The following is a 7,052-nucleotide window of genomic DNA, read 5'->3' as shown; positions in this document are numbered from 1 at the left end:
CTCCATTGACTGCAAAAGTACCACCTAGGCCCCCCACACCAGGAACTCTTAAGGTGCTCGGGGCAGCTATAGAACCCATAGCTTTGGACAGCATTAGGGGGAGTACTCCCGGCCACAGGAATGATTTGGCAGAGGCAAAAATACAGGGTTGGCCACCATGCCCCGGGAGGTTCTAATTTTGAGGTGGCAAATAGTATTTCTCCCAATTGGGATAACATTTGCCAAGTGAGAGTCATAGGCTGTTGTGGGTTGTTACTCTTCTCTTTCAGAATGGCGCCGACGACGTAGGCATAACTTAAGAGGATTATCAGTCCTTTCCAATTCCCATTCATCTTGAAGTTCTTCAGGAGCTCTCTTTACGTGAGAGACGAGAATCCAAGCAGAGATGCCTTCTACTTTGACAGCAGTGGGGGTGGTCAGTAGCATGATGTAAGGGCCTTTCCAATGAGGTTCTAGATTGCCAGCTTGATGTCGTCTGATGAGAACTGTATCTCCCACCTGGAACTGGTGTGGTACCATCAAATCTCCTGGTTCGTAGGCCTCCTTGAGCTGCTGCCAGGTGGTGTTTCTGACCACTTCTAGGGCTTTCGTGCGTGTAAACAATGAAGGACCAGGGTTAAATTCTAGAAAATCTAGCACTCTCCATACTTCAGTGAGCAGGGGAGCCCCCCCCCCCATACAGGATTTCATATGGAGTAAGCTTAAATTTTCCCGGTGTGTTCCTAACACGGAACAAAGCAAAGGGAAAGAGGGCTGTCCAGTCATTCCTACTGGTCTCTATGGTCAATTTAGTCAAGGTTTCTTTTAGAGTTCTATTCATCCTTTCTAACTGTCCTGAACTCTGGGGTCTATAAGCACAATGTAATTTCCAATCAATCCCCAGTTGGATGGTCAGTCCCTGACTTACCTGGGCAACAAAGGTGGGTCCATTTGTCAGACCCTATTACCTTAGGTATTCCAAACCGTGGAAAAATTTCTTCTAGGATTTTCTTAACCACAACATTGGCAGTTCCTTTTTTTGTTGGGTAGGCCTCCACCCATCCTGAAAAGGTATTTATAAAAACTAAAAGATATTTATTACCATACTTATCTGACTTTACTTCAGTAAAATCTACTTCCCAATAGGCTCCAGGGCGATCTTCTCGTAGTCTTCTCCCTGGAGGATATCTTGAATGTCCTGGATTAGTCATGGCACACGGTACACAGTTCTTAACTACTGCTTCTGCAAAATCAGAGAGTCTTAAAACATAAAAACCAGATGCTTTGACCAGTGTTTTCAGGTGTTTGGCTACCAGGTGGGACAGCCGATGTATATTTTCAATAAATCTTTTCCCTTCTTTTTGTGGTAATATTATTTTACCATTACTAGCTGCTCGTTGGCCCTGTGAATTTTTTGCAGTAAACCCTAAATTGTCCATTAGTTTTATATCTTCAGGGGTATACTAAAAACTCTGGCTGCACAGTTCCAGTTCTGGCAGAGCAAGTTTCTGGAGAGGTTCTATCAGTTGAGACCTGAAGGGCAGTATCTTAGGGCCGAGTGCAGCCTGTTTAGCTTTAACATCAGCCATGTTATTTCCCCTTGTCACAGCATCGTGTCCTTTTTGATGTCCAGGACAATGTATAATGGCCACTTTGGCAGGCAGATGAATAGCCTCAAGGAGGCTCAGAATCTCCTCTTTATTTTTTATGTCCTTGCCTGCTAATGTCAGCAACCCTCTTTTTCTATAGATGGCACCGTGGATGTGGGCTGTAGCAAAAGCATACCTGCTATCTGTGTAAATGTTGATGGACTGCCCCTCAGCCATCCAAAGGGCCTGGATCAGGGCAATTAATTCAGCTTTTTGAGCTGACGTACCATCTAGCAAGCTGCTGGCCCAAACAACTCACTGACCATCTACCACCGCCACCCCTGCCATCCTCTTACCTTCCACTTGGAAACTGTTTCCGTCTGTGTAACAGTTTGGAACACCTGGCCACAGCTGGTCACATAGATCACTTCGGATCCCAATTTCCTCTGCAAGGATGTCTGCACAGCAGTGAATGGGTAAGGAATCATCTGTTTCAGGCAGGAAGGTGGCATGGTTGAGAATAGCAGGAGGAGCAAACTCTGGTAGTGAGTCATCCAGGCATTTGTCATCCATCGGTCTGGGGGCTGGCGGATAATGCTTTCAAGAGAGTGGGGGGCTACCATAGTTATTTGCTGTCCCAGAGTTAATTTGTCAGCATCCTTAACGAGTAGGGCTACTGCAGCAAAGGCCATTAAACATGTGGGCCATCCGCTGGCCACTGGGTCCAGCTTCTTAGACAAATATGCCACCGGCCTCTTCCACAGCCCTAGAGCCTGAGTAAAAACTCCTCTGGCCACCCCTGCCCTCTCATCAACATAGAGGATGAAGGGCTTGGTTAGATCTGACAATGCCAAGGCTGGCACAGTCAGCAGGGCCTCCTTAATATTTTCAAAGGCTTTCTGATGTTCTGATGTCCATCTGAATTCCCCACTTTCCTTGGTCAGGGGGTACAGGGGGTGGCCAGTGTTGGAAACCCAGGTATCCAAAGTCTGCAGATGCCAGCAGTACCCAAGAATTCTCTTACCTGTCTTGGAGTAGCCGGTGGTGGTATTTGAGTCACAGTCCTTTTTCTAGCCTCTGTCAGCCACCGTTTTCCATCCCGGAGGGTATATCCCAAGTAGACTACTTCCATCTGACATAGCTGGGCTTTTTTAGCAGAGGCCCAGTAACCCAACTCACCCAGTTCTGCTAGCAATCTCTTGGTCCCCTGCCAGCATTCTCTCTCTGTGGTTGCAGCAGGGAGCAAGTCATCAACATATTGAAGCAGAGTTATCTGGGAGTTTTCAGCTCAGAAGGAGGCTAAATCTCGATGTAGAGCCTCATCCAAAAGGGTGGGGATGTTTTTGAACCCCTGGGGTAACCACGTCCAGGTCAATTGTCCCATTTGTCCAGTGTCAGGATCTCTCCACTCAAAGGCGAATATGGGCTGGCTGGAGGGATGTAACTGCAGGCAAAAGAAAGCATCTTTTAAATCAAGTACTGTGTACCATTTTCACTCTGAAGGGAGTGAGCTGAGGAGGTTATAGGGATTAGGAACAGTTGGGTGAATGTCTTGGAGCCTCTTATTGACCTCTCTCAGGTCTTGGACTGGTTGGTAGTCACTTGTGCCAGGTTTCTTTACCGGCAGTAAAGGAGTATTCCAGGGTGACTGGCAAGCTACCAAAATACCTAATTGTAATAGTCTCTGAATATGTGGCCTGATTCTATCTCTTGCTTCATGGCTCATTGGGTATTATCACACTCCTATAGAGGTTGCATCTGTCTTCAGTCCCACAACCATAGGGGAAACTCTGACAGCCATTCCCATGCCTCCAGTCTCTGCCCATGCTCTAGGGAAAGCAGTCAACCAATCTTTTAGGTCTGGCACCTCCGTTTGCTTTATGCCTTCATGCAATCAATATTCTTCCTCAAGCTGCAGGGTTAAGACTACGGAGGTGGAAGATTCCCAACTTACTCTCAGCCCTTCTTGGGTAAATCTGATCTGGGCCTTTAATTTAGTTAGAAGATCTCTTCCTAAAAGAGGTGTGGGGCACTCAGGAATGACCAAGAAGGAATGACTCACTTGGCCTTTCCGCAGATCTACAGTGCGTGCAGTGGTCCAGGGGTATTGTTTCTGACCAGGGGCTCCAATCACTATGGTTCTTTTATTTTTTAATTTTCCCAGTGGATGTTTCAACACAGAATGGTCTGCCCCTGTATCAATTAAAAAGTCCATGGGAGTCCCCTCCACCATCAGGGTTACCCTAGGCTTGGGGAGGGGTTCCGAGCCCCGTCTCCCCCATTCTTCTTTCAGAGTCAGGACCTTAGGGGCCCTTCCCTTCTTCTTTGGGCATTCCTGTGCCCAATGTCCTTTTTCCTTGCAATAGGTACATTGGTCCTTCTCTAAAATCTTCTGGACAGATCTTCTTCTTTCAGGTCTCGGTTCCTTGTTGCCCAGGTACCCTGTCTGTCTATTCTCTGGCCTGTTCCTTCCTTCACATTCCCCTACTACTGTGGCCAAAATCCTGCTTAAATTCCTCTCCTGTCTTCTTTCCCTCTTATTCTCTCTCTATTCTTCTTCTTGCTTTTCCCTCTCTCTCTTTTCTTCCTCTGTTTCTCTCTTGTGATACACCTTTTCTGCCTCCTTAACTAAATCTTGTAAAGCCATGGCATATAATCCTTCTAGTCTCTGTAACTTCCTCTTAATATCTGATGCTGACTGCTCGATAAAAGCCATAACAACTGCGGCTTGTTGACTCTCAGAGGTATGGTCAAAAGGAGTATAGTGTCTATAAGCTTCCATTAATCTTTCCAGAAAAACAGACAGGGGCTCGGTAGGGCCCTGCATCATCTCCCTTACCTTAGCCAAATTGGTGGGGTGTCTCGCCGCTCCCTTTAGACCTGCGACCAGAGCCTGGCAGTAGACTGCCAACCTCTCCCTACCTTGAGCCGTGTTGTAGTTCCAATCTGGCCAGTCCAGAGGGAACCCAGCATTAATCTCATTAGGTAGGTTGGTTGGGACTCCACTCACTCCAGGAACGTTTTTCCAAACCTCCAGGAGAATGAGCTCTTTTTCTTCAGTAGTAAACAGAACCTGGAGGAGCTGCTGACAATCATCCCAAGTGGGTTAATGAGAAAACATGAGAAACTCTACCAGTCCCGTAAGGCTGGTCGGATTCTCAGAAAAGGAGGCATGGTTAGCTTTCCAATTATACAGATCAGCTGATGAGAAAGGCCAATATTGGAGGGTCTGCAGAGACTGCGGGTCTGTGGGCGGGTCACCCACAGCTCGCAAAGGAAAAGCAGAAGTAGTGTCAGGAACTCTATCTGCTGGGGGACTCTGGGATTGTCGGCTCCGGGTCCCAGCCTTAGGTCCTCCCACTGCACTGGCAGCAATCCCAGAGCTGGGCACAGGGACCTGCAGAGGCAGAAGATAGGGNGGAGGGGGAGGGGACTCTGGTCACTCGGGAGGCCCTTTAATTTCAGGATAGATCTTGGGGGGAGCTGTGGGTTGAAGAGGAGGCTCTGTTTTGAGTGGAGCCTGTGGTTTCGTTTTTGTTTCTCACAGAGTCAGGGCTCGGGAGCCTGACCTACGCTGGGGAATCCATGGTTTGATTCAAGGCAGAGGATTCTGAACAGGGTCCTGCGAAACATTAATGTAAGGCTGTTGATCTGGTGGGACCCAGGTCTACTCTGAAAGACAATGGCTTTAACTTTAAAAATAAGAGTCAAATCAAAAGTCCCCTCCGGTGGCCATCCTACATCAAAAGCGGGCCACTCAGAGGCACAAAAAGACTGCGAAGGTCCTTTCTTAATTTCTACTAAAAGATTATGGGCCCTTGATCTAACTTCAGTCCAGTGTCTAAAGTCAAACTTAGGGGGGTCATTACAGTCTACCCCATTGTTTACACCACGTAAAACATGAAACAAACACACAGAAAACACACATACACACACTGACAGATGCCTGTTTTCTAATGGAGAGACAAAACCAACTCAGAAATGCAGAAGGTTGAGGGAGTACACTCCCTGCCCCAGACGGACTCCTGGAGTCCTTCCCCTCACTCGGGGTGTTCCCCAGAGTGAGCAGCAGCCAGAGATTCCGGCACATCTGCTGTTCACACTCAGTGTCTCATACCGAGGCACAGGTCTCCATTTCTCACGAAATGTAGTGGCTGCAAATTTCAGCACTGAACCTTGCCAGCTTACAGAAATATTTTTAGACAAAAAATCTCACCTCCAAGTGGGTCTTCAGAGACGTGGGTGGTCAAGCAGATCCTGGACGAGCCCCCAAATGAAAGACTCCAAGAGGAGCCCATCGCTCAGGTCTCAGGACAATAGCAGACACCCAAGAACTCACAATAGATTGAGCTTGTTGCAAAACAAATGATAAAAAAGAAAAAAAAAAATTCACCAAACTGAAAAATCTTAAAGAAATGGATACTGATCTACAATTGCTAGCACTTATCAAAGTTAAATCAAGATCAGATAAGAAATTTAAACATACCTATAACTGCTAGCATAATAGAAACTCCCACTAAAAATCTTTCTCAAAGGAAAGAATTCCAGATTCAAATGGTTTTAATGCAGAATTCTACTAGAATTCTACTAGATTTCCTAAGGAGTAATACTGATATTCCTCAAATTATTCCACCAAACAGAAATAGAAAGAACAATACCCAATTTTTTTCATGAGGCCTCAGTTACCCTGATGTGTAAACCATACAATGTCTAGAGAAAAAATATTACAACTCAACTTAAATTACATTAAATTACTTAAATTAAATTACAACTTAAAAAATATTACAACCTGGGTGAAGCAGGAGGGTCAAAAGGAGGGCAGGTTCAGGTTTGTGGGAAGACAGGAGAGAAGCCCAGAGGGTCAGGAACATGAATAGAAATATGCAGCTTATGGACATAGCTGGAAAATATTCAGCAAAATGCTTGCAAACAGACTCCACAAACACATCAAAAACACTATTAATCATGAACAAGTATGCTCCAACCCAAAGAAACAAAGATGGTTCAATATACAAAATCATAAATGCAATCTGTCATATAAATAAACAAAGGAAAAATCCACATTATCATCTCAGAAGATGCAGAAAATACCTTTGACAAAATCCAACACTTCATTATGGTAAAAGTTCTGGAGAGACAGGGTATATGAGGGATATACCTGAAGACAATAAAGCAGTTTACAGCAAGCCTATATCCTATTTTAAATTTAATGAAAAGAAATTCAAAACAGGTTGTTCTCTCCATATCTACACAATATAGTTCTCGAAGTTTTAGCTAGATCATTCAGAAAATCAAATGAGATGAAGGTAACACACATATGAAAGGAAGAAGTCAATGTATTCTTATTTGCAAATTATATGATAGTACACATAAAGAATCCTAAACAGGTAGATCTATTTCCAGTTTTCTGAGGAACATCCAGACTGATTTCCTGAGTGATTGTATCAGTTTGCAATCACACCAGGAATAGAGGAGTGTTCCTTT

The 7,052-nt window shown here is 45.2% G+C and overlaps 1 pseudogene; it reads right to left on the bottom strand.

Moving 5' to 3' along the window:
* Positions 1–252: 252 nt before the first annotated feature.
* LOC110297956 lies at positions 253–5,449 on the bottom strand (annotated as a pseudogene).
* Between the last annotated feature and the right edge of the window lie 1,603 nt (positions 5,450–7,052).

Source organism: Mus caroli, chromosome 7 (assembly GCF_900094665.2).
Source record: "Mus caroli chromosome 7, CAROLI_EIJ_v1.1, whole genome shotgun sequence".
Classification (NCBI taxonomy): Eukaryota; Metazoa; Chordata; class Mammalia; order Rodentia; family Muridae; genus Mus; species Mus caroli.
Note: the sequence above shows the minus strand (reverse complement) of the source record. Positions and strands in the feature narration are given on the sequence as shown.